We start from the raw sequence: 22,500 nt of genomic DNA on the forward strand, positions 1-22,500 counted from the left end.
GACATCTTCAAACTGGTAAGCACTAAACTGATATGATTTCTTTTGGCACTCAGAAGGGAAATAACCATCGAAATGAAACCCTTCTGAGTTTAGGATGTCTTTCGGCACAATTTTGGAAGCTTTTGTAAGAACCAGCGCATCACCGTCGTAATCGCACTTTACAGCTTGCCTTACCATTTATTGCATTCCCTGCTGAAAGACAAGGACAATGTTCTTTCAATTCACTTTATTCTTGGGCCTGGGGGAAGTACTTAACAACATTTTGTTTGAAGCAAACTTTATCGATTTCCTTCTTGAGATCAAAGCTTTCCAGACGATCCTCATAAAGTTGACGTAATTCAACAAACTTAAAGTGCAATATGTCATCATCTACTGAGTTCTGTACGTGCAAAATGAACTCAACAAAGGCCATCGCCTCGATCTTTAGCTCTTCTCTTAGGGTAGTGGATGAAACTTGCTTTTGTCTTGTCAAGGACTGGTGACGACGATGCCTAATATCTATCAAGCAAGCCAGGTAATATTTTGCGTCCAATGCAACAAGGTTTCCACCATCAATTATTGCTGGTAATGCTATTTCTTGTCGATCTGTAGCCATGTGCCCTATGTTGTCATCTGCTCCAAGAGTCCTAAACTCATGAAGGTGTCCATCCTCCCTTCTACAGAATAGATATATGTTTAACTCCACGGGGCCAGGATGGTGTTGTCGATGTTTCTCATCTACAAATCTGCTTTCTGTTGTATCATCACATTCTCTCTTCTTTTATGCTCTTTCTAGTTTATGTGAGCTGAATTTCAAATAACAAGACTTGTATCATTTGGCCTGATATCTGATGAATTCCTCAGCAGTTATACTTTCATTGAATTTGATTTCCACTGGCAGTCTATAAATTTTTATCAATTCCTTGACATTTTTCAGACAATTTCTCGATGGTTCCGTTTAGTCTTTAGATCCAGGGGAATTTAAGGGACACTTTAATCCTTCACTGATGACTTCCTGACATATTGCGCACAGTGTCCAATCCATCGTGCACCCTGAGTCAGAAGCTGAAAAGACAAAAAATACATTTCTGCATTTATCTTCTCACTAGAAAACACAACACATTGCTTTGTTGATGGAAATATTAAGTGAGGGGAGAAAGAGGGGGGGATAGAGGAGGGAAGGTGGACAGAGGGAGGGGGAGAAGAGGAATGAGGGGAGAAGGGGAGGGAGGAGTGGAGGGGGGAGAAGAAGAGGGAAGGGAAGAGAGAGGATAGAAGGGAGGGAGGAGGAAGGGAGGGGAGGGAGAGAGAGGAGGGAATGGGAAGAGGGGAGAGAGGAGGGAGGGAGAGAAGAAGGAGGGAAGGGAGGGAGAGGAGAGAGTGGAGCGGCAGAGGATGGGGGGAGGAGGATGGGGGGAGGAGGAGAGAGAGGAGGGAGAGAAGAGAGAGGGGGGAGGGGAGAGGGGAGGGGATGAGAGAGGAGAGGGAGGAAGGATGCGGGAGCTCGGAGTGAGTGGGAGTCAAAGATAATGTGATGTTATGCTTTATCAACGCACGCACGCATACACGCATATACAGGCACTTCCAGGTACTTACGTCATTAATGCATTCTTGGAAAACATCATTTAAATGGAACCTCAAAATACAATTGATTATAAATATTTATTAAAGGTGAAATTCATTCCAAACAGAAAAAAAATTGAGTGGAAATTTTTCAAAGTTGCTTTACTCACCATGATCCATTGCTTCACTCACCCTAATCTTCCAGTTATGTTAATCGTTCATTATTTCTTTTAATTTTATCTTTAATTGAACTTATTTTGCCTTCCGAACTCCAGGGATTCCCCACGAAGGAACCAGGTGCGACTGCCTTCAGGTCGATCCGTTGCACTCAATGAAATCAACTCAACGAAGCTCGTTAATTTTGTTATGTTACTAAATTTTTTGCTTACTCAATAGAAGTCTCCAAACAGGAGAAAAAGATCAGTTTAATTCTTTGGAAGTTTCACATTTTATTGTGTATACTATATATAGAGGAGGGAACATCACCTTGCTTGCTTAAAGTAAATCGCTATATCGGCTTAGTTATAAGAATCGTTATTTCTTTCAATTATCGTATTTCACTCCAGATTTCGACACTTATTTAGTCCGGACAATATCCGATCCTCAAAAGCAAAATCATGTTTTGATGATGTACTTTAGTCTGTGAGAGTAGATCGTGGAAAATCATATCATATAATGCATGAAATCGCTCCAACCTCCTAATTTGAAAACTACAGCACTTATAAAAGTGATGTATACAGCGATTCGTATCTATGATGAACAGGCATTCGATAATGAGTGAGGAAAGTGAAAAAAAACCCTTTATCATGAAGAAATCGTTGTGGCCTGTTCCAAGCAAGACAAGGCATGGTTGAGGAGGCCAAAAACATGGTGGCTTCAGACCCCAATGAGGTAACTCAGGATACACCTTAAGACCCCAGAGAGCGGGTTGGCCAAGAATGGTGCCTGATAAAGGATATAATTAAATAAGGCAGTTAATTATCTTCTAAAGGGGTGTTTTAATGAACCCAAACACCCAATTTTCACTCTTGCACTCCCTTGGAGTTCCCCTATGCATGCAAAGTGTCAGGCTGATAGGTTTCATGGGATTGGAGTCATGGAAGAGGCAACACACACTGACATTTATTGGTATGGATAATGCTGTTGTAAATTGCTACAATCCCACATTAATTAAGGTACTGGCTGCAAAATTACTTTCAATCTGTTCATCTCATATTTTAGGTAAATGGAAGCAGTGAGCCTATGCGAAGTAAAATCTGCAGCAGTAACTTTCAAAAATATAGTAGTAAAGGGTAGTAGTCGGGGTACAAACTACAATTATTGAGATTAATTTATCCCATAACCTATCTCACCATTGACTGACATCGATAAGGTAAGACTTCCGATGGGGATATAAACACAATTTGGAAAGTAATACACTCGCATGATTCCTAACACGTCACTAACACTCTTGGGTGGTTATTTCTTCAGTTTGAAAAAGCTCTCAGATCACAGAAAGATGTGCTGCCTTCTCTCTGAACTTATAGACAAGTATCGGAGAGCATTTAATGGTTGGTCCTTTATTTATTTATTTTTTACCTGTGTGGACTTACTCATTTGAGAGGGGGGCGGGGGAGAGGCAATGCATATAGTTGATCAATATCACTATCTGTCGTCAATGTTAGAAGATCCCAAAGTCAATTCAATACTGTTGAGATATTTGTTTTACTAAGCTAGTTTGCCTAAAAGTGTTTTAAAGTACTACATGTACATTGGCATCTTTCCATGAGAAATTCAAAATTTGCATATATTATAATAAATATGTAGCCTCGAGGAATTGATTTTAACAGAGAATTAAATCGTTTATGTTAAGCACTCAGAAAATATTTCACTGCATAAAGTTTAGAGCTGGTAATTTATACTTTCAAGAAAATATCTGTAAAACAAGTTTGAATTGCAAACCTACCCCGCCCGTGGGAGTTCATTCGTACCACTTCCGGTTCTGGGTTTGGAGCGTCGACAGGTCTCCTTCAGGGCTCTCTGCTGACGATCTCAAAATTAAGTTTCCAGTCGTTTTCTGTCCCGTATGAACTGTTTATTTTTTCACCTACATGTTACTGTGTGTTCCTAATTCAGTTTTGTTTCAAAAATCGTGCTATTTTGTGAGATTTTGTCGACCTTGTCTTACCGGGTGCTTGAGGCCTACCCTTGAGGCTTGAGGCCTACCGGTTCCCCTCCGTGTACGATCGTGTTTATTTGTTTTTCTCCACATTACCTTCGATTTCTATCTTCCCCACTTTCCTAATGTCCCCCATCCCTCCCAACTAATTACTCTATTTCTTATCTCAAATTAAAAAAAAAAACGCCACCTTTCTCCTTGCACACTCACGAGTCTCGATTCTTCTTCTTCATCATCTACTCTTCTTCTTCCTCCTCTTCTTCTTCCTCCTCTTCTTTTTCTTCCTCGATTTTTTTTTTTTCCAAAACACTTCCATGACCTAATCTGTTGAAAACTCTCTCAAACATTAATAATAATAATAATAATAATAATAATAACAAAAACGATCCCTTATAATGCTTCATCTTCCTCTTTCACACGTGTGGTACTCTTTAGTGTATCATAATGCACTTCTTCTTCTTTCGGCTGCTCCCATTAGGGGTCGCCACAGCGGATCATCCGTATGATCCGCATAGTGATTTGGCACATGTTTTACGCCGGATGCCCTTCCTGACGCAACCCTGGTCGCCTCTTACGACACAGGGATATGGTACACCTATTTTAACCGGGGTATACACCGGCCCAGTATACTGGTACTCATTTCACCAACCTCGGAAGGATGACAGGCTGAGTCAACCCTGTATCATAATGCACTACACTTCTGCAATTTAAACAGACTGCTCTCAATTCGACCTCTCCTTCATACCTTGCCGAAAAAATCCAACTGTTACAGTGTTTCTTCTCTCCATTCTCTGAATTCGCCTTGATTGCATCCATCAAGAATTGTGTTAAATCGCATCTCTGACCTAAAACTTTAAAAAAAAAACCCAGTTTGCTATGAATGTTCACTTTCCATCAACCATTCTTTTTTTGCAACTTCAATGTAAACTCACCTCTCTCACCCCTCACTCTCAAAGCAACCAACCCACTCTTCTCCCTCCAAGCCTCCCTCTCACCTCTCTCAAAAACTCCCTCCTCACCTTTCTCCCACCATTCATCCCCCTCACTCATCCTTGTCAAAGTTTCCCCCCCTCCCATCCACAAAGCTGCCTCCTTCCACTGCCCTCTCACCTCCATCTCTTCACTCCACCTCCTCAAATCCTCAACTGCCTTCTTCTCCCTCTCTTGTCCCCCTCTCCCCCAGCACCACAGAGCCTTTTCTCCATCTCATTCGGCCCCTTCCCCGAGCTATTCTGCAATCCCCTACAGTCTTCCAACAACCCTCCTTACCTCCCCCCTCTTCCCTTGTCCTACCCTCCCCCTCCCCCACCCCCTGCACCCAAAGCCCCCTCCCCTCCCTCTTCATTAAAAGTGTGGACCTCAAATATCCGGGCCTTCGCTCAAACCTTTCAGATCTTTCCATACAGGTTGCCACTGACAAACCAGACATAATCTGCCTTACAGAAACTTTCCTCTCCAAAGATGGGTCTGACTCCCAAGTATCTCTCCCTGGTTACTCCCTCATCCGGTTTCACAGACCTGAGCCTCGTCCTGGTGGAGGAGTTGCTCTCATCATCAAAGACTATTTCTTACTCTCCATTCACTGCCCTCACTCACCACACCCCCAGGAATACCTCTGGCTACGGCTTCCACTCCACTCCCACCTCATGTTTATATGTGTACTGTACCGTCCACCTAACAGTGATGACTCCATCAACACCTCACTATCCGAAAACATGGACCAACTTCAATCTTCTCATGCAAACACTTTGTTCCTCATATGTGGCGACTTAAATTGTCATCATGCCAGTTGGCTGGGTGTGGGTACCTCTCTCACCTGTCATGGTACCTCAGCAAAAGCATTCTGCGACTCATTGGGACTGACTGAATCGGTCAACTTCCCGACCCGGATATCAACCAATGATGCTCCATCTCTTCTGGATCTGATTTTGACAAATTTCCCTGACAATATCTGCTGCTCTTCCTCTGCTCCAATCGGTTCTTCTGACCACGTCCTTGTCAAAGTGGACATCTCTCTGGCTATTATCAGAGAACCACCTCACCACCATCGAGTCTGGCATTTTACTCAAGCCGACTGGCAGGGTCTCCAAGCAGCCATCAAACTCATAGACTGGTCTCCTCTCGCTACTTTCTCCAACATCAACTAATCCTGGGAATTCTTTCAAAGAAACTTGGTCTCCCTCATGCACAGATTTATCCCCTCTCGTCCTCAGTTGTCCTACCCTTCCTCCCGCCCTTGGTTCACTGAAGCTTGTGGTGAGGCAGTTGTCCTGAAACAACTTGCCTTTGCCTCATGGAAAGCAAACCCAACTGAGGGCAATCTCAGTTCCTTCCATAAAGCTCAGAACAAGTGTGTATCTACCCTCAGGAGAGCCAGAAAACAGCAACTTTCTTATCTCAAGTCTGAACTCTCAAACCTCTCTCCCTCCTCAAAATCCTGGTGGCGTCTAATCAAATCTGTTTCTGGTGTATGTTCCCCCTCCATCCCCTCCCTTACCTCAAATGGCCGCACTGCTGATACCGCACGTGAAAAAGCTTAATGCCTAAACTCGGTGGTTGCAGCTAAATCTTGTGTCCAAAACCCATCACTTTCTCCACCCACCTTACCCAGTCGCACCCAACTGTCCCTGGACTCTGTGTCCTTTTTTCCTGACAAGGTGGAGAGCTTGCTGTTAAACATCGACTCAGATTCTGCAACCGGTCCAGACAGCATCAACCCACGTGTCCTCAAAGCCTGCTCTTCTGCTCTTGCTCACCCTCTCGCTGTTCTATTCTCCCTCTCATTTGCTCAAGGTCATCTGCCATCTGCTTGGAAATCAACAAGCATTACTGCCCTGCATAAAAAAGGTGCAAAAACAGATCCCTGCAATGACAAACCAATCAGCCTTCTCCCAATCATCAGCAAGGTTATGGAATCCATCATCGCTTCAGACATTAAATCCTTCCTCTTCTCCAATGGTTTGATTTCCGATCATCAATTTCGTTTCAGAACAGGTCTCTCTATCCTGGATATGCTGCTTCTGCTCTCCCAACAATGGATGAAGGTCCTCAATGCCAGACAGGAAATCCGAGCCATATCCCTGGACATATCACGTGCTTTTGACATGGGCTGGCACCCTGCCCTGCTCACCAAACTCTCTTCCTATGGTATCCAACGCCATCTCCACTCATGCGTCGCAGACTTCCTCTCCTGTCACAGTCACCGTTTGGCCCTAAATGAAATTCTTTCATCCCCTCTTCCTGTCCAGGCTGGAGTTCCTCAAGGTAGCGTTCTGGGCCCTGTTCTTTTTCTGGTTTTCATCAATGATCTCTCGGACTCTCTGGAAAATCCTCTATATCTCTTTGCTGATGACTCCACCCTCTGCCATACCATCGGTCATCCCTCAGACCATCAAGCAGCAGCTTCTTCGCTCACTGCAGATCTGGATAAAATCACAAACTGGTCCAACATGTGGAACATGTCTTTCAATCCGGACAAATCTCACTTCGAAACTATGTCTCTTCGAAAGGACCATTTAGAACCCCCCCCCCCATCCACTTTCTCAACAATCCTCTGGAAGAAGTCCTTTCTTTCAAGCTTCTGGGTCTCACTATCTGCCATGACCTTTCCTGGGAAAGTCACATTTCAAACCTCGCCTCCAAAGCCAGTCGCCGACTGGGAATCCTCCGTCATGCAATGTCCTTCCTCGGCCCTCCTGAGCTCCGGACGATTTACAAAGCTTTTTTCGCAGTCTGATGGAGTACTGCTCTCCCCTCTGGGCTGGTGCTCCTGCCTCCCACCTTTCTCGGCTTCACGCTGTGAAAACCAAGGCATTTCGGATCATTGGCATCTCCTGCAATGAGGCTGAGTCTTTGGGCCTCTCATTCAATCACCTCAGGTTGGTCGGTGGTCTTTCTGTCTTCTACCGTCTCCTCTCCAGCCTCGCCCCCCTCCCCACCCCTTGCTCTCTCTGCGATTTGTCCCCACCACATTTCCACAGGGCGCTCAAGGTCCGCCAACAACCCCCTTCTGGTAAAACTACCAAAATCAGAATCACTGTTTACCTTCACTCTTTCATTCCTCTTTTTCCCGCCTTTGGAATAAACTTCCTCACTCTGTTCAATCCCATTCTTCCCTCCAGTCCTTCAAAAGAGCTGTTCACCACCACCTCTTATCCCCCCATCCAAATCTTCGATCTTTTCTCCCCCCGATAATTCTCCACCCAAGCCCACCTCCTTAAAATTCTCTGCTTTCCTTCCTGAAAGTCCCTATAATGTCCATCTTATATTCCCCATGTTCCCCATCTCATCCCTCTCCCTTCCACAGATATCCTAATGTTTCTGTTCCCCACTGTTTTGTCCTTCCCACTCCCTCCCCTCTTGTCTCATGCCCCCCTTGCTGTGCGTTGTGTGTTGGCTCTCACACGAGCCTCGACAAGGTACACAAAAAAAAACTCTCAGGTGAGCGATAGCATGGATGACAGACAGTTTTGAAATTTGCTAAGATTTTCATCGTATCAGAAAAAGAAACCAGAACACCTCACAAGAGTGAGCCTAGTTTCATATCATCATATGCGACTTAATGATGACCAACGCATTTAATTTTTTTTTAATAACAATTGAAAGAAAATGGGTGGAAAGGGCAGTTTCTCAGCCCAAAGGGCCAGAATCGCACTTTGGGCTCAGTTAATGCCTGGGGAGTTGTCTCTAGAAGATACCTGTCGAGTTTGGTTCGGTTCCGTCCACAAATAACCGACAAATAACAATTATAAGAAAATGGGCTGAAAGGACAGTTTCTCGGTCTGAAGGGCCGGAATCGCACTTTGGGCTCAGTTCATGACTGGGGAATGATCTTTAGAATATACCTGTCGAGTTTGGTTCGGTTCCATTTACGAACAACCGAGAAATATCAATTTTTTAAAAATAGCCCGAGAGGGCTGTTTCTTGGCCCAAAGGGCCAGAATCGCACTTTGGGCTCAGTTACTGCCTGGGGAATGGTCTCCAGAATATACCTGTCAAGTTTGGTTCGGTTCCGTCCACTAATAACCGACAAATAAAGATTTTAAGAAAATGGGCTGAAAGGGCTGTTTCTTGCCCCATAGGGCCGGAATCGCACTTTGGGCTCAGTTCATGCCTGGGGAATGGTCTTTAGAATATACCTGTCGAGTTTGGTTCGGTTCCGTTTACAAACAACCGAGAAATATCAATTTTTTAAAAAATAGCCCTAGAGCGCCGTTTGTCAGTCCAAAGGACCATAATCTCACTTTGGGCTCAGTTAATGCCTACAGAGTGACTTCAAGAATATTCCAGTCAAATTTGGTCCGGTTTCTTTCACGAATAACCGAGAAATAGCAAATTTAAAGAAAATGGACCGAAAGGGCCGTTTCTCAGCCCAAAGGGCCAGAATCACACTTCTGGCTCAGTTAGTGCTTGAGGAATGGTCTCTACAATATACCTGTCAAGTTTGGTTCGGTTCCGTCTACTAATAACCGAGAAATAACAATTTTAAGAAAATGGGCTGAAAGGGCCGTTTCTCGGCTCAAAGGTAGGGTTGGGTAAGTACTGAAGTTTTTTTTTCAGTTGTGTCTTCGCATAGCATTTTCTATGGCCATTTTCGATGCTGAATCTGAAAACGTTGGAATTTATTTTTACCTCCGATGACTTTTGACCCCTGGAACTGTAATTTATTCAAAATGGCGACAAAAAATGATATTTTTATGAATTTCTGACCAACTGAGAGAAAATAAGGCTTGTAATATATCAATTTATAGGTTTTTCCAATCAGGAAATATGAAAATGACACATATGCAACGATTTGATGATTTTTAAAACACAATTTTTGAAAACCGCACAATATTTTGCTATAGTTGAAGTTTTTGGCATTCTCAGATCAACATGAGACCGAGATCACACCAATGCCGCCCACAAAAGTTCATTAATGTTATCCTGCACGGATTCATCGGGTTTGATAACATTCTTTATAGAGTTGTGTAGCTCGGTCAAACTGAATTTTTGAGTGCGGAATTTCCCTGCTCCATCCTTCACACGTCTTTGTTGGCATATGTCCGGGGCTACAATTAAGCGTAAATATGTCACTTCCGCTAGAAGTTCTTTCTCTGATAGTGTACTCAGTAAATATAGACTGTCTGGGGTCAAAGGTCCTTTGTGCTTTTTGCAAGTTTGTATAGTATTCAATAGCCTAGTATTTTTCTTTTTCTTCAAGTCTTCCTTTTTCCTAAATAACTTGATTTCGGTCCTATGCAACATCCAATCAATTTGCAAATGTGATTAGCGTATTCCTTGACCTGAAAAACATATGAAATGCCTTATATGAAAAAAATACTAGGCTTACATATGATACTTACATATGAAAAAAAAGCCTTATTAGTCACATTAGAGAAGGAAAACATGAAAAAGGTCAAATTTTGGCCACCATTTTGAATAAATTAAGGTTCCGGGGAGTCAAAGGTCATCGGAGGTAAAAAAAAAAATTCAACCGGATTCGGATTCAGCATGAAAAACGGCCATAGAAAATTCTATGCACAAAATTTCAATCATATTTACCCAACCCTACCAAAGGGCCGGAATCGCACTTTGGGCTCAGTTAATGCCTGTGCATATGTGTAGTATATGCCTGTCAATTTTCATCGAATTCTGTTCACAAATAATGGAGAAATAGACGTTCAAATGAACTGTACACAAGGAAAGAGCGAATGCGAGCGGCGCTTAGACCCCGTGGGGTGGAAGACCCCACGGGGTAAAAATGCATATTGTTACGGTTGTGGAAATTCGCAAACCACCATTCAGGTCCCGTAGGTGAGATATCTCTGTAATTGCATGTGTAGTTAGCCCCAAACCTGTTGTTTAGAGGGAATAAATGTGATTCATTCGGGCTGCGACGCTTTGAGATAGCCGTTTTTCTGTTCTATCTTTATTTTGAACCAACCGCCATCACACAACAACCACCAACCACAATGTCGCTACACAACAACCACCAACCACAATGTCGCTTCACAACAACAACAATGCCAACAGCCACGACCTTTACCTTCACAACTCGCTCCCACATCATCGCATCATGCCATTCCCAAATGCATCATGACCATCAAACCACCACCATAAACCCTCCACCACCCTCACCTCCCTCCTTCTACCGCCATTCCCACACCACCTGTGAGCACCGAGCGTCGGGCTGTCCTGGGCTCATACAAGATACGCGCCAAGCCGCGAGTGCAAAATGTGGCCTTTCCGAGGAGAATTCGGATCAGGAATGCTACACGCCCACTTCTGATCCGTCCAATCAGCAAGCGCGGGGCGGCTTGGCCCCGCCTCCAGGCGCGTCTGTGTGGAATCGAGATATGCAAATTCTAGGATCAGGGGAGATTCACGCCCCTTTTCCTCCGTCCAATGGGCAAGCGTGGCTCCGCCCCGAGCTCATCCTGATCCGGAAATTTGCATATGGGTTCTCCTGCTGGCCTATAAAACACCAGTGGTCGAAAAGCGAAGAGAGTTTGGGGGCAGAGAGAAAGCAGAGTTGTTGCGCAAGAGTTGTTGTTGCGAGGCAGTCAAGTCGGAGTCGGGAGGCGAGGGCGCCCAGGTGGCCTTCTGCAGTCGGCTGAGGAGAATTGGGGGAAGAGTCCGAGGAGCTCGGGTCCGAGGCAAGGAAGACGGCGGTCGGCGACAAGGTCGCGGTGGAATCGCTCGTCACGGGACCCAAGCAAGCCAGCCATACTCCTTCCCCAGAGCATCAACAATTCCCCCCTTTCCCCCACGCTGAGATAGTGCGAAAAGGGGGCCCCGTTCCCACCCTACTCCAAGCGGTGCCAACGAAGTCGGGGCACCGCCGCGCTGCCACATTTGCGGCTCATCATGAAGACGCGGGTAGGACCCCCCCCCCGACCCCCCGGTCTCGCGGGCCTGGCCGCTCCTCCAGGTCCCGCGCACACATTGGCCTATGGGCCCGTCTGCCCCCTTGCCTATGAGGGTGGCTTTCTTTTCCTTTGCTTTTGAGTAAATGTGTGTCGGCGCCGTCTGTGAAGTAAAACTGTTTAAGTGTTGCCGTGTGCTCACGTAGTCGGTAGTATCTCTGCGTCATTGTTTCTTTTGTTGCATTTGCTATATGTGTGCTCTCTGTGTGCCGCGGAATAAATGTGCATTATGTTGAACTGTTTTCCCGTTTCGCTTCGTCTTTTCTTTAATTTAATCTCCATCTTGCTTCACGTAACGGGTTCGTTGTGGGCTTAATACACCCGATAATTAATCGGAACCATCGAGGCCGACGATAACACCGCTCGGTTATCCCGGTAGTACGGAATGGATCGCTTAAGCGGCCCGTGTCCGGAGTCGACCTGCGGCGAGGTGTGATTGCCCGGTCTACCATCTATGTGGGTACTTAGGTAGGTCGAGTTTGGCGAACAACCCTATCCCACGCGGGTGGCCGATTGGCACGATCGTGGTGAGGCTGAAAGGCCCACCCGTGACTAGCTCCCAGCGTTGGTCCGAGAGGGTCACGACAGAATTCTCCGTCCGGTGGGCGACGTGCCAGGATTCGAGTCACGTGGCCGTTCGCACGCCGGCGGGCGCGAATTCGCAACAATATAATTTGCATAAATTAACATAACCGTAAAATTTAAACTCAGAGTTGAATTTAATAATGATTACATTCAACTCTCTGAGGCCCAGTTGTCTCTTTCCATCATTCTTTTGGCATAGTGTGTACTTAATAAATAGACAGGAAGTTCTTCCCCACGAATTCGTCAGAGATAGCCAACGCCCACGGTTTCTCCCATGGTTTTACTTGGCATCCCAAATAAGTAGATGGGTGGGACATTAAGAGTGCGGTGCCCTAGATAAAATAACTAAATCATAGAATAAGGTAACGCAACGCTGGGCACGGGACCATGGGAGACTTAATTATGTTAACTGATGTCTGCGGTTGGTTAGCAACCCGTACGGAGTTATCTGTGGCTGGTGGCTTCAGGGTCAGCGGTCGAGCAGTGGGTCCGAGCGACCCCCTCATGCATCCCAGCATGCTCGCTGCAAAACCGGAACAATATCATGGGAGTACATTGTTGAGGAGACACACAAGAAGAAGAGGGAAAGGAACAGAAAGTTGGATACTGAGTGCAAAGTAAAGGATGGTGTATTCAGTACATTCCATTTGAAGTAGGGGTTCAGAGGATGTGATGATAAATCTTTTTATGACTTTCTGTTTCAACTTGGGGTGTGTGGGAGGGTGAGCAGGAAGTGGAACAAGTTGCACGAAGAGGATCAGCATGGATTTGCAGAAAGGCTGTGAAAGGAAGCCAAGCTAAATAACAGGTGAGCCCTGTGAGGTGTTCTGGTTGGTTGCACAATCAAGTATGCCTCGCTGGTTCATTATCAAATGACTACCACCACCATTGCCATTTTTGCCCTCTCATGTCAATACCACTCACCTGGGACAAGCATATAAACTCTACCATCTTCCAGCATCTCCATCTCCACCATCGTCCTGCTTTCCTTCACCCGCCCTTCCCCCACCAAACTTGTGTCTGCTCCACACCTTATTTTCCATTCTGCATGCACCGCACCCCAGGACTTCCTCCAACTGCATTTTCTTCTCTATTTCTTCCACATCAGCTCTTGCATCCCACTTTTCCATTCACCTTACGCTCTGAGAGAGCATTTATTACTGCTGAATTGACTGGGTCACTTAACATCATGAGCCCTCAAATATTTTCTGCTTTAATATACTTGGTCATGGCTGTTAGAGTAAAACATAGTTTCCCATCTTGCCCATAAAATGCAATCTTTGATAGACACTTGGTACTCTCAAGCATTTCCTTATACAGTCACTCACAAGGGTCTCCATCGTCTCAATATGTCCTATGGAAATGTTATGCGTCATGAAGGACACCAATAATCAAGCATCAGTCCAAACCTGACAATACCACAATTTCAACTTTCCAAGAATTGACATCCATCAATTTTCCTCTACCTCCACCTATGTGACACGACCTCTTCTCCAAACTCAAATTGGTGCATGTGGTCCACTCTGCTCCCTCTTATCCCAGAACATCTTGACGTCTTTGTCTTGAAGCCATCCTTTCCCATCTCATCAGCCTTTATAGCTGCCACAGCATTTTCTCAACTGAACCTACTGATAGCTATACAACCATGTGGTCATCCATGAATGCACATTGCACATCCATGAATGTCACAGTAAACAATCCCTAGCCAAGGGCCAACTCCAATTCTCTTTTATGGTCTCTCGCTGCACATGTTATCTACTCCATCACCGGTATCAACAGGGTTTGCGAAAGAGCACACTCCATATGATTTCTAACCTCTGTAGCTTCTGCCAATTCATCCTGTACGATTGTATTGCAACCCTCATCCAATAGAGGTCATAACACACCGTCACAAAATGCTTCCACCTTCCTGCTAACCAGAAGCACTGAATCGAGGAACAAAATTGCGAGTTCATAGAACACCTTACCACGAGCAGGCTGGAGAAACAAGAACATGGAAAGGGTTGTCTTTTCAACTCTTGCTTTGCGATTCTGAGCATGATCTTTTATTAGCTTTGTTTGTGAACTTTGAATAACAGGCCTGATGGCAGCCATATGAAGCCGATGGGTCAACCGAATAATTCAGAGCTGAACCTTCTGCCAACTCTTCTCAGAAGAACTTGACAATTTTGGAACGATCTTTGAGAAAAATATGCATGAAACAAACAGATATTTTGGATAAAGTTAGCTATATGGTTGCATCGCTAGCTGCCGCCATTTTGGTTTGAATCTCTTTGATACGCCACCCTTGGGGGGGGGGGCAAATTTGATTGGTCAAGACGGCATAATATTTTGCCCAAATACGACGAGACTGAGGGTTTTTGGAAATCCAAACAAGGAAACTTGTGTTATACATTGTTCAAATATATACTTCAACTAAAATAAAATAAGAGGATTAAAGGCTCCAAAAAAAAAAAAAACGTATTGGATCGAGGTTTACCATCGTTGAGGCACAATCTTTTTCACCACCTTACTTAACACGTTGAATATGTTATCCGTTTCTGTTGTGTCCTTTATGACGTCCTTAAAAGCAGTAAGTTTCCTGTTTGTAATGATTTTAAATTTTGTTTAATTGCCAGACAGGCAGACAGACAGACTGAAGCAATTGCTTTACCACAATTTTGCATGTGCGCTCGGGATGAGACTCCGTACAATTTGCCAATTTCAGAGCCAAGGTACTGCTAAGCTGCAGGTTCATGTTCTGATTCATGTTGTGATTCGTGTTCTTCAGTGTTCAAAATGTAAAATTCAATTGAAATTAAGTAGTTCCTCGATCGTACACTGACGTCTGTTAGACAGGCAGAGTGAACCAATTACTTTTCGCAACGCGCGGGGAGTAATGATAACTTGCAGCACTGACCGATATGCCATAGCTAGATCCAACAAGAATATGACCACATCCTTTCTCTAACTATTCAGCACCTGTATAAAGAACTGTTCTATCTACATCCAACTTTTTCCATCACAGTGGCGATCCTCGTATTCCTACCTTGATCAGTGGGCCATCCAAAAATTGATTCTGCATTTTAAATAGTGATAAACAAACAGCAATGATAACAATCAACACCTATCCATCCACATTCAGCAAACGATATTGGTCTAAATTGACCAATATCTCCTAATTTCACCAATGCTGGGCATGTCACAGTCCTTACACGTGGTCCATTCCTCCAGATTTATCATCAATTGAAATCCCCTTTTTCAATTTTAGTGATGATGCTGCAAATCGTAGATTATGCTTTCTAAGTCACACCAATCCGAAATAATCAATAAAGGGAAAGAATATTAAAAAAAAAGGTTTCATCATAAAATCGCCATTCTTACCTTGAGCTCGATTATCTTTTATGTTTGCATGCACATCCCTTTCTTTGTGAACAACTTCCATATGTTATTTACATCCTGAATAGGAAATGTCACCAGATTACCATTACTCAATGTCGTATTCTTTCAAGAGATCTTTAACTCCACAACCTAAATGCAGATGCCCAACCAGATATCCCAAGGATTGTGTGCTTTGACATAGAGCGACCCCTGCTGGTGTGGACATCAGAAACAGTAGTTTTGATTGGACCCTGTTTCAAATCGAACCCAGATTGGATACCTCAATCATGAGCACACTATCTCCGAGATATCTATATATTACTAAAACTCTCATCTTGTATGTATGTATGTTCCCAAAATACAGCCAAAACGGTACATGATAGCGCAAAAATTTTCAGCCCACCTTTCTCACCATTCTCCTGTGGTGTGCAGTTCCAAGTTTCGTTAAAATCAGGCAACAAAAAAAATTATTAAAAAATAAATTCCCAGATTCAGTGAAGTACTCTTCGGGATTATTTGATCAATGCAAACAACCTCAGCGGTATAGTTCGCTGGAACTATCTTGTTTTTGTTTTTTCTTGAAATGTTTTATTTTAAAATCTCAAACATTTTGTTTTGACAAAGAACGATTTATTTTTAAGCATAAAATAAACATCGCCATTTTTATCTAATACTTCCGTGTTCATTAATAAATAAAATTGTGTTTAGAAGATTATGCACAATAATTTATTCAACTTTCTTTTCTCAGTTTTTTTTTTTTCACATTGACACGCAATATCAAGTTTCGTTCAAATCAAGCAACGAAAACAATTTATTTAAAAATCAATTCCTGATTCAGTCTCGTACTCTTCAGTATTATGAGATCAATGCAAACAACCTCAGCGGTATAGTTCGCTGGAGCTATCTTTTTTATTATTTTTTTGAAATGATTTTTTTTTTATCAACCGCTGTCACAACAGGAATCCAACAGGTTCACGGGTCATCTAGTCCTGCAACAAAAGTAAATAGTTCATGTGTATGGGATGTGGATCCAACACAATTGTGATTGTCAAAATGTCCTCTTCCTAAATCCATGGTTTCCTTGGATGGAGTGAAACAGTAATCGCAATAACAAGAAGAATGGCACTCGGTAGAGTTCATACCTCCACCAGGCTGAACAGTTTACTTTTTGTATCCCACTGATTGTCCGGATCTGACCTGAACTAAAATCTAATCAGCTTCTTGTCACCTACCAAAAGAATCCACCTAGATTTGTCATAATCTGTCCTCAACTTTTTTGAGATATCGTGTTATATATCATCTATGACCCCATCTCTCAATGGTGAAGAATCACTTAAAAACTTATCGTATCCAGATACGGATCTTCATCAAAATCGAATCATTTCATCCTTGTCACACACCCAACCTGTCCACCAAATTTCGTCTGAATCCGTCCACAACTTTTTGAGATATCCTGCTCACAGAAAGACAGACAAACAGACAGGGATAACAAGTGAAATCCTTCAATACAGCGCGTGTGGTGAAGCAAATGAGTACACTAATGTTAAAATATGCAATTTATGCTTTTCAGTTGAAAAACAATTAAAAAGCAGACTTAATATTTGAAATGTAAAAATATTGCTATTATTGTGATAAGCACCTTTATATATAACAGAAGGAATGAAATCGTTCGATACAGCGTGGCAGGGGGCCACAAAAGAATGATAGCATAAGAAGAACTTAGCTTTCAGCATTCGGCGATCGGCGTGAAATGCGATGGTGGGTGGAAATGACGTCTTTCGTTCGTTCGTACATGAGAGGGGAGCGTTTCTTGGTTTTTTCCTGTCAAGCAATAAATTAAATGGTTTTCACATATATAACACATTAGTTTCACAAATTTCCATTGAAATACTCGGGTATTTCCGTCAATTCTCGCTATTTCCGTCTAGGTTATGCACTGCATGTACTGGACGGCCGTCATTGGCCGTCTTGAGGCACGTGGGGGGGGGGGGACACTGGAGACGTGGTAGACACCAGGGACATTTCAAACTTGGTGCAATTGTATACAGCGCACGCGCTGTAAAAACATAACCTTCATCCACCTTCATTGGCAGAGGTAATAGTGATGATAATTTATTAGTCTCACCCCGAAGGGGTTGCGAGACTATTGTAATGCACCTGTCTGTCTGTCTGTTTGTCTATGTCCACATCTATATATTTTTGCTTTAACTTTATTTTTCTCTGCAATTGCTTGTCCGATCAAGACAAAACTTTAAACATTGGAAGCACTCCCATGGAGAATATTTTATTGCGAACTCTGACACCATAGGTCACATGACGTGGCAGCCATATTGGATGAAAGGGAAAAAATTGGACATCTTCTCTGAAACAGCTCAACAAAAAAAATCTGTCAAACGGCTCAAAAATTGAAACTTGGCATATTTCATCAATGTCACATGGGATGGGATATATCGAGTGATAACGATGATGTCATCAGTGAAGTGGTATTCCAGCCATAATTGGTTGAAACGATATCCTTATCCGAAAAATCCGAAATTTCATATATCTGATCTCAGACCTTATGTGAGTAAATTTATGACGTCATCGGTCCTGTGTTCTGATGGTGATGTTGGATTGAAAATAAAGACATAAAAAAATCTTCTTCTTCAGAACCGTCAAACAGATCGATACGAAACTTCATGCATATGATCGACTGGCCATGGAGAATATAGTTTGAATTTTTTTTCATATTCATTTCATTGAGGCAATTTAGCTTTAGTGTGCACAAAAGTGGTCAATAAATATCCTAATAATCAATCAATCTACCAGGTGAACCAGAAATAATATGGCAATCAGAGAATCCACATTTAAGCAGAAAAAAATCCTCCATGGTTCAAATCTTCCACTTTTGGGGGATTCTACAATCAAAATAATTATCAATTATGAAAATCAAACAAAAATCAATTAACAATCAAAATAAAAAAGCAATGTCACCTGCAGGGTGACCCGTATCTTGCCAAAAGGTGACCACGTGTGACTTCTTTAAGGTCACACTGAGGTGAACAGAGCTGCTATCCACCAGGAGCGACTCCTTGACGAATATCTGCCTACGAGAGATTCCGATGAGAATCGTTCTACAGAGTAACCATGAAAAATATGCGTTTGCCTCATAACGTCACCAAATGACGTAACGTCATAATGTCTCAAGCTTGACATATCGAGAAAGCACTCATCAAGGTGTTCAATTTGAGGTACTGCTCGATATGGTTCCTAAAACTTGAAAATTTGACCTTGGGGTCAAATATGTTTGACCTGAGGCGCTAACCATGAAGGTCAAGGCCAATCGCCACCAAAAATTAATCAGCTGAGCGCCAGACCATGAACTATATTCCCATGAAGTTTGAAGACTATCCGATCAAAATTACTCAAAAAATAAGGGTTTCGTCGACTCCCCTGATTTGCGACAAAGTGACCTTGACCTTTGACCTTCAAAATTTTATGCGCTGAAAGGGACCTCTATAGGCCTCTGATATGCGAAGTTACAAAAATTTCCAATGATAACTGTGCTCTGCAGAATTTTTTATACGTGATTACAAACAAACAAACAAACAAACAAAAAAAACATACAAGCTGACTAACATATCTTGCAAAAACTTCGTTTTGGCAAGATAACAATAATAATAACAAATTATAAGATAATAATGAAATTGTAATGACTATTGTTCCAGCAACTGTCCTTTTACTTCTGGCCCACCTTGTTTACTATGAGAGATGTTTGTGTCTGTGTGTCACTATTTCCCGCAGAGATGGCCAAAAGGATCTTCGGCAAACTTTCAGAGATTCATTAGCGAGAGTCATAGAGTATTTTCGTCAAAATAACTTGAAAATAAAGGTGGGATTTTGGGGGATTTTTTTTTTTTATTGCTCTATAGTGCCCAAGCTTTTGTAGCGATGTGAAAGGTGATATTAAATGATATTAAATGCAATCTTTGATAGACACTTGGTCTCCATTCCTTAGTGGGTGTCAGAAAGTGTTTTAGACCCACAAAAAAAAAAAATAGAAAATTTTTTTTTTGATTTCTTCAAAATAGACCAGCACCGGACAAGGCCGGGGGTACCCCTGTTATTAATCAGTAAAGCTACGGATAATGGCCTAAACCGTGCTATACAATGTATGCGACATAGTAGGGTGCATGGATGATACGGCTCGATGAGCCAAAATAGCAGTGGGCCATAATAATAGCGTTTTCAGTTAACGATGGTATTTCATTTGGAATGAATGGGTGAGCGAGGCAAGGCGAGACTTTGAGGTCCACCGAGTGCTGTTATAGTTTATAAAATGCTTTTTAATAAGCCAATCATAAAGAACTGTACGGTACATTAGAAGAAAATAAAAGCATTTTTAAAAATGAGGAAAAAAAAAGGAAGCAAGGAAAATAAATAAAATTTCCTTGATGCGTTTTTAAAAAAGGGATTGGCAACATGAAAGAGTTTGCAGAACAGGTTGAAAGAAAGTTTTGTCGATTTGAGCATAAACACGTGACCATAAAACATATTTATGCCAAAACAGACACAAACGGGTCACAAAAGTGGGAACTCTTCTTGTGTTGTGGGAAAATTTGGGATCTCTTCTACACCATAAAAGGATCCGTGCGTGCGTCCGTGTGTGCAAGCGAGTTCCATCCATTGGTCGGACACTTCGCCTGACTCCACCCACAATTTTTTCACTATGACCACCACGTTGGTGCTTACTGCTATGCGAAGACAAAGACAAACAGCTGTCATATTCCCAATTGCCATGCCCTACATATAAGTTTTCCCTTCAGTGAAAAAGACCAAAGTGACAGTTAAAACTAATCTGAGCTGATGGGCACCACACGCATTGTGAAGATAGGCCCCAGCGATCGAGGCTGCAGTCTGTTGTTTATAAAACACCCAAATAACTATGTTGCATTCTCTCAAGCAGGGGTTTTAATGTGGAGGGAACACAGGTCCTTGATATTTTTTCTGCAGTTTCTTTGAAATGAGCACATGACCCATTGACCGGGAATCATAAAACCCATGTCATTATGAAGGTCCTTGTTGAGGACTGAGGAGAGGAGGACAGAGTTCAGTTGGGGTTGGGGGTGGAGGGGGGAAGTAAAGATGAGACAGATTTGGAAGGAGGAGGTTGAGGAGTTGTGTGTTGGGCTTAGGGGGGGGTGATGAGGGTGTTTGAAGCCTTGAAGTGGGAGGGGATTGATGCCTTAAGGTTGGGAGAGTGAGAACTTTGTGTTGGGGGGTGGGGGGGGGAGTTCCCTTCATGTGCTGCCTTTTTGGCTGCTGGTTGCATCATTGGTTCGGGGCGCAGCTATGCCGCTGAGACAGTGCCCCGATGACCTGTATACTTGGTGCTCATTTCGCCGACCTTAGAAGGATGACAGGCTGAGTCAACCCCCTGCTGTTATATCAGTGGGAATCGGGGCTCGAACTCAGGACCCTAGGATCACAAGCCACCACCCTAATGGCTTAGCCAACACCAGGCTTAGTGTGGGAGTAAAGATGGGACAGATTTGAGAGTTGGGAAGGGGAGGTTGAGGGTTTGGGGGATGGGTGAGGACTTTCGGTGGGGGGGGGGGGCGCGGGGGGGGGGGGGGGGTGTTGAGGAGATGTCAAAATTTTACAGGTAAATTTACTCAGTAGAAAAATGTAACTGACTACAGGAGAGAGTGCGTGTGTGTGTGTGTGTGTGTGTGTGTGTGTGTGTGTGTGTGTGTGTGTGTGTGTGTGTGTGTGTGTGTGTGTGTGTGTGTGTGTGTGTGTGTGTGTGTGTGTGTGTGTGTGTGTGTGTGTGTGTGTGTCAGGGTGATGCAATCACCCTTTGGGTAATGTGCTTGTCATTTGGAGAAGTGAAAGATAATATAAATAACACAAATGACACAGATGCACGTCCAGAGGTGCATTTGATAACTAGTGTGCATAGAAAGAAACACGTCAATTTAAAAGGATATAAAAAAACAAACACCTGTACTGATACATCGTACGTTTTCATTTTCCGTTTGGGGATCAATTCAGGGTGAAGACGATGGGGTAGAATATATCATTGGAGTAAAATAAACATCTGAACAAGGCAGAGAAAAACCCGCCACTGGATGTTATTTGCTGGAAGTTTATGAGAGTCGACAAGTGAACCCCTTGTTGGAAACATCGTGGCTGACGTTTTGAGGGTTAGGCAATGGCAACCACCCAGTATAACCCTTGCCAAGAAAGTGCTTCAACAGCACCAACACTCTCTAAAAGTGCATGGTCCATCAGAATCAGGTCAGACAATGCGTCTTGCTGCTTCACTCGCTTTAAACCTTTGACTCTCTATAATGTATACGGATAATGGTAAAACCCCCAGTTCATCAAACGGGTTCTGATGAGACCACAGAATACATGTTTGCCCGCTTCGCAGATTTTGTCATCAACACAACGCCTCAGAGGCGGTAAAATATTTGAGGCCAGGTGGCCACACCTTTTATTTGATATGTTGTTCGGCAGACCAATTGCCAGAGAATTGCTGACCCGTTCAATACAACCTGTCATGACGTCAACACAACGTCATTGCGTGGAACGGTCGGTCCTGCCGCGTGCCTCGAGCGCCATCGCTTGGCGAGACGTTCAACTCGCACAACTTGCCCCTCCGATCACGGTTCTCTGCCGCCATCTGGTGGAGTGATAGAAATCCGCGATGTACACGTCTCGCCACACTCGGTTGCATGTAATGCCTTCCGCTCCAAGCCTGGGCAGTTGGTGGTTCGAATCCCAGCCGAGTAATACCAAAATAATACCATGTTTAAAGTGGTATGAGCTGTTCACTTGCTTGATATTCAGCCTTCAAAAGGAGAGAGAGAACGGACAAACAACGCTGGGAAGGCAATGCAAAACAACCAGTATAATCCTTGGCAAGAAACTGCTTCGGCAGCACAAACACTCTGTATGAAGAGT

At 43.4% G+C, this 22,500-nt stretch overlaps 1 long non-coding RNA gene across 1 annotated transcript in view; it reads right to left on the reverse strand.

The window, feature by feature from the left end:
- Nucleotides 1-211: 211 nt before the first annotated feature.
- LOC147022675 (uncharacterized) overlaps nt 212-22,500 on the reverse strand; it is a 29,090-nt gene continuing 6,801 nt past the window's right edge. The window contains exon 3 of the long non-coding RNA XR_015059845.1: nt 212-1,044. This is a non-coding gene — a long non-coding RNA (uncharacterized LOC147022675). The remainder of the gene's footprint in view (nt 1,045-22,500) is intronic.

This window comes from Eptatretus burgeri, chromosome 7, assembly GCF_056783735.1.
Source record: "Eptatretus burgeri isolate ZD-2024b chromosome 7, Ebu_testis_v1, whole genome shotgun sequence".
NCBI classification, from domain to species: Eukaryota; Metazoa; Chordata; class Myxini; order Myxiniformes; family Myxinidae; genus Eptatretus; species Eptatretus burgeri.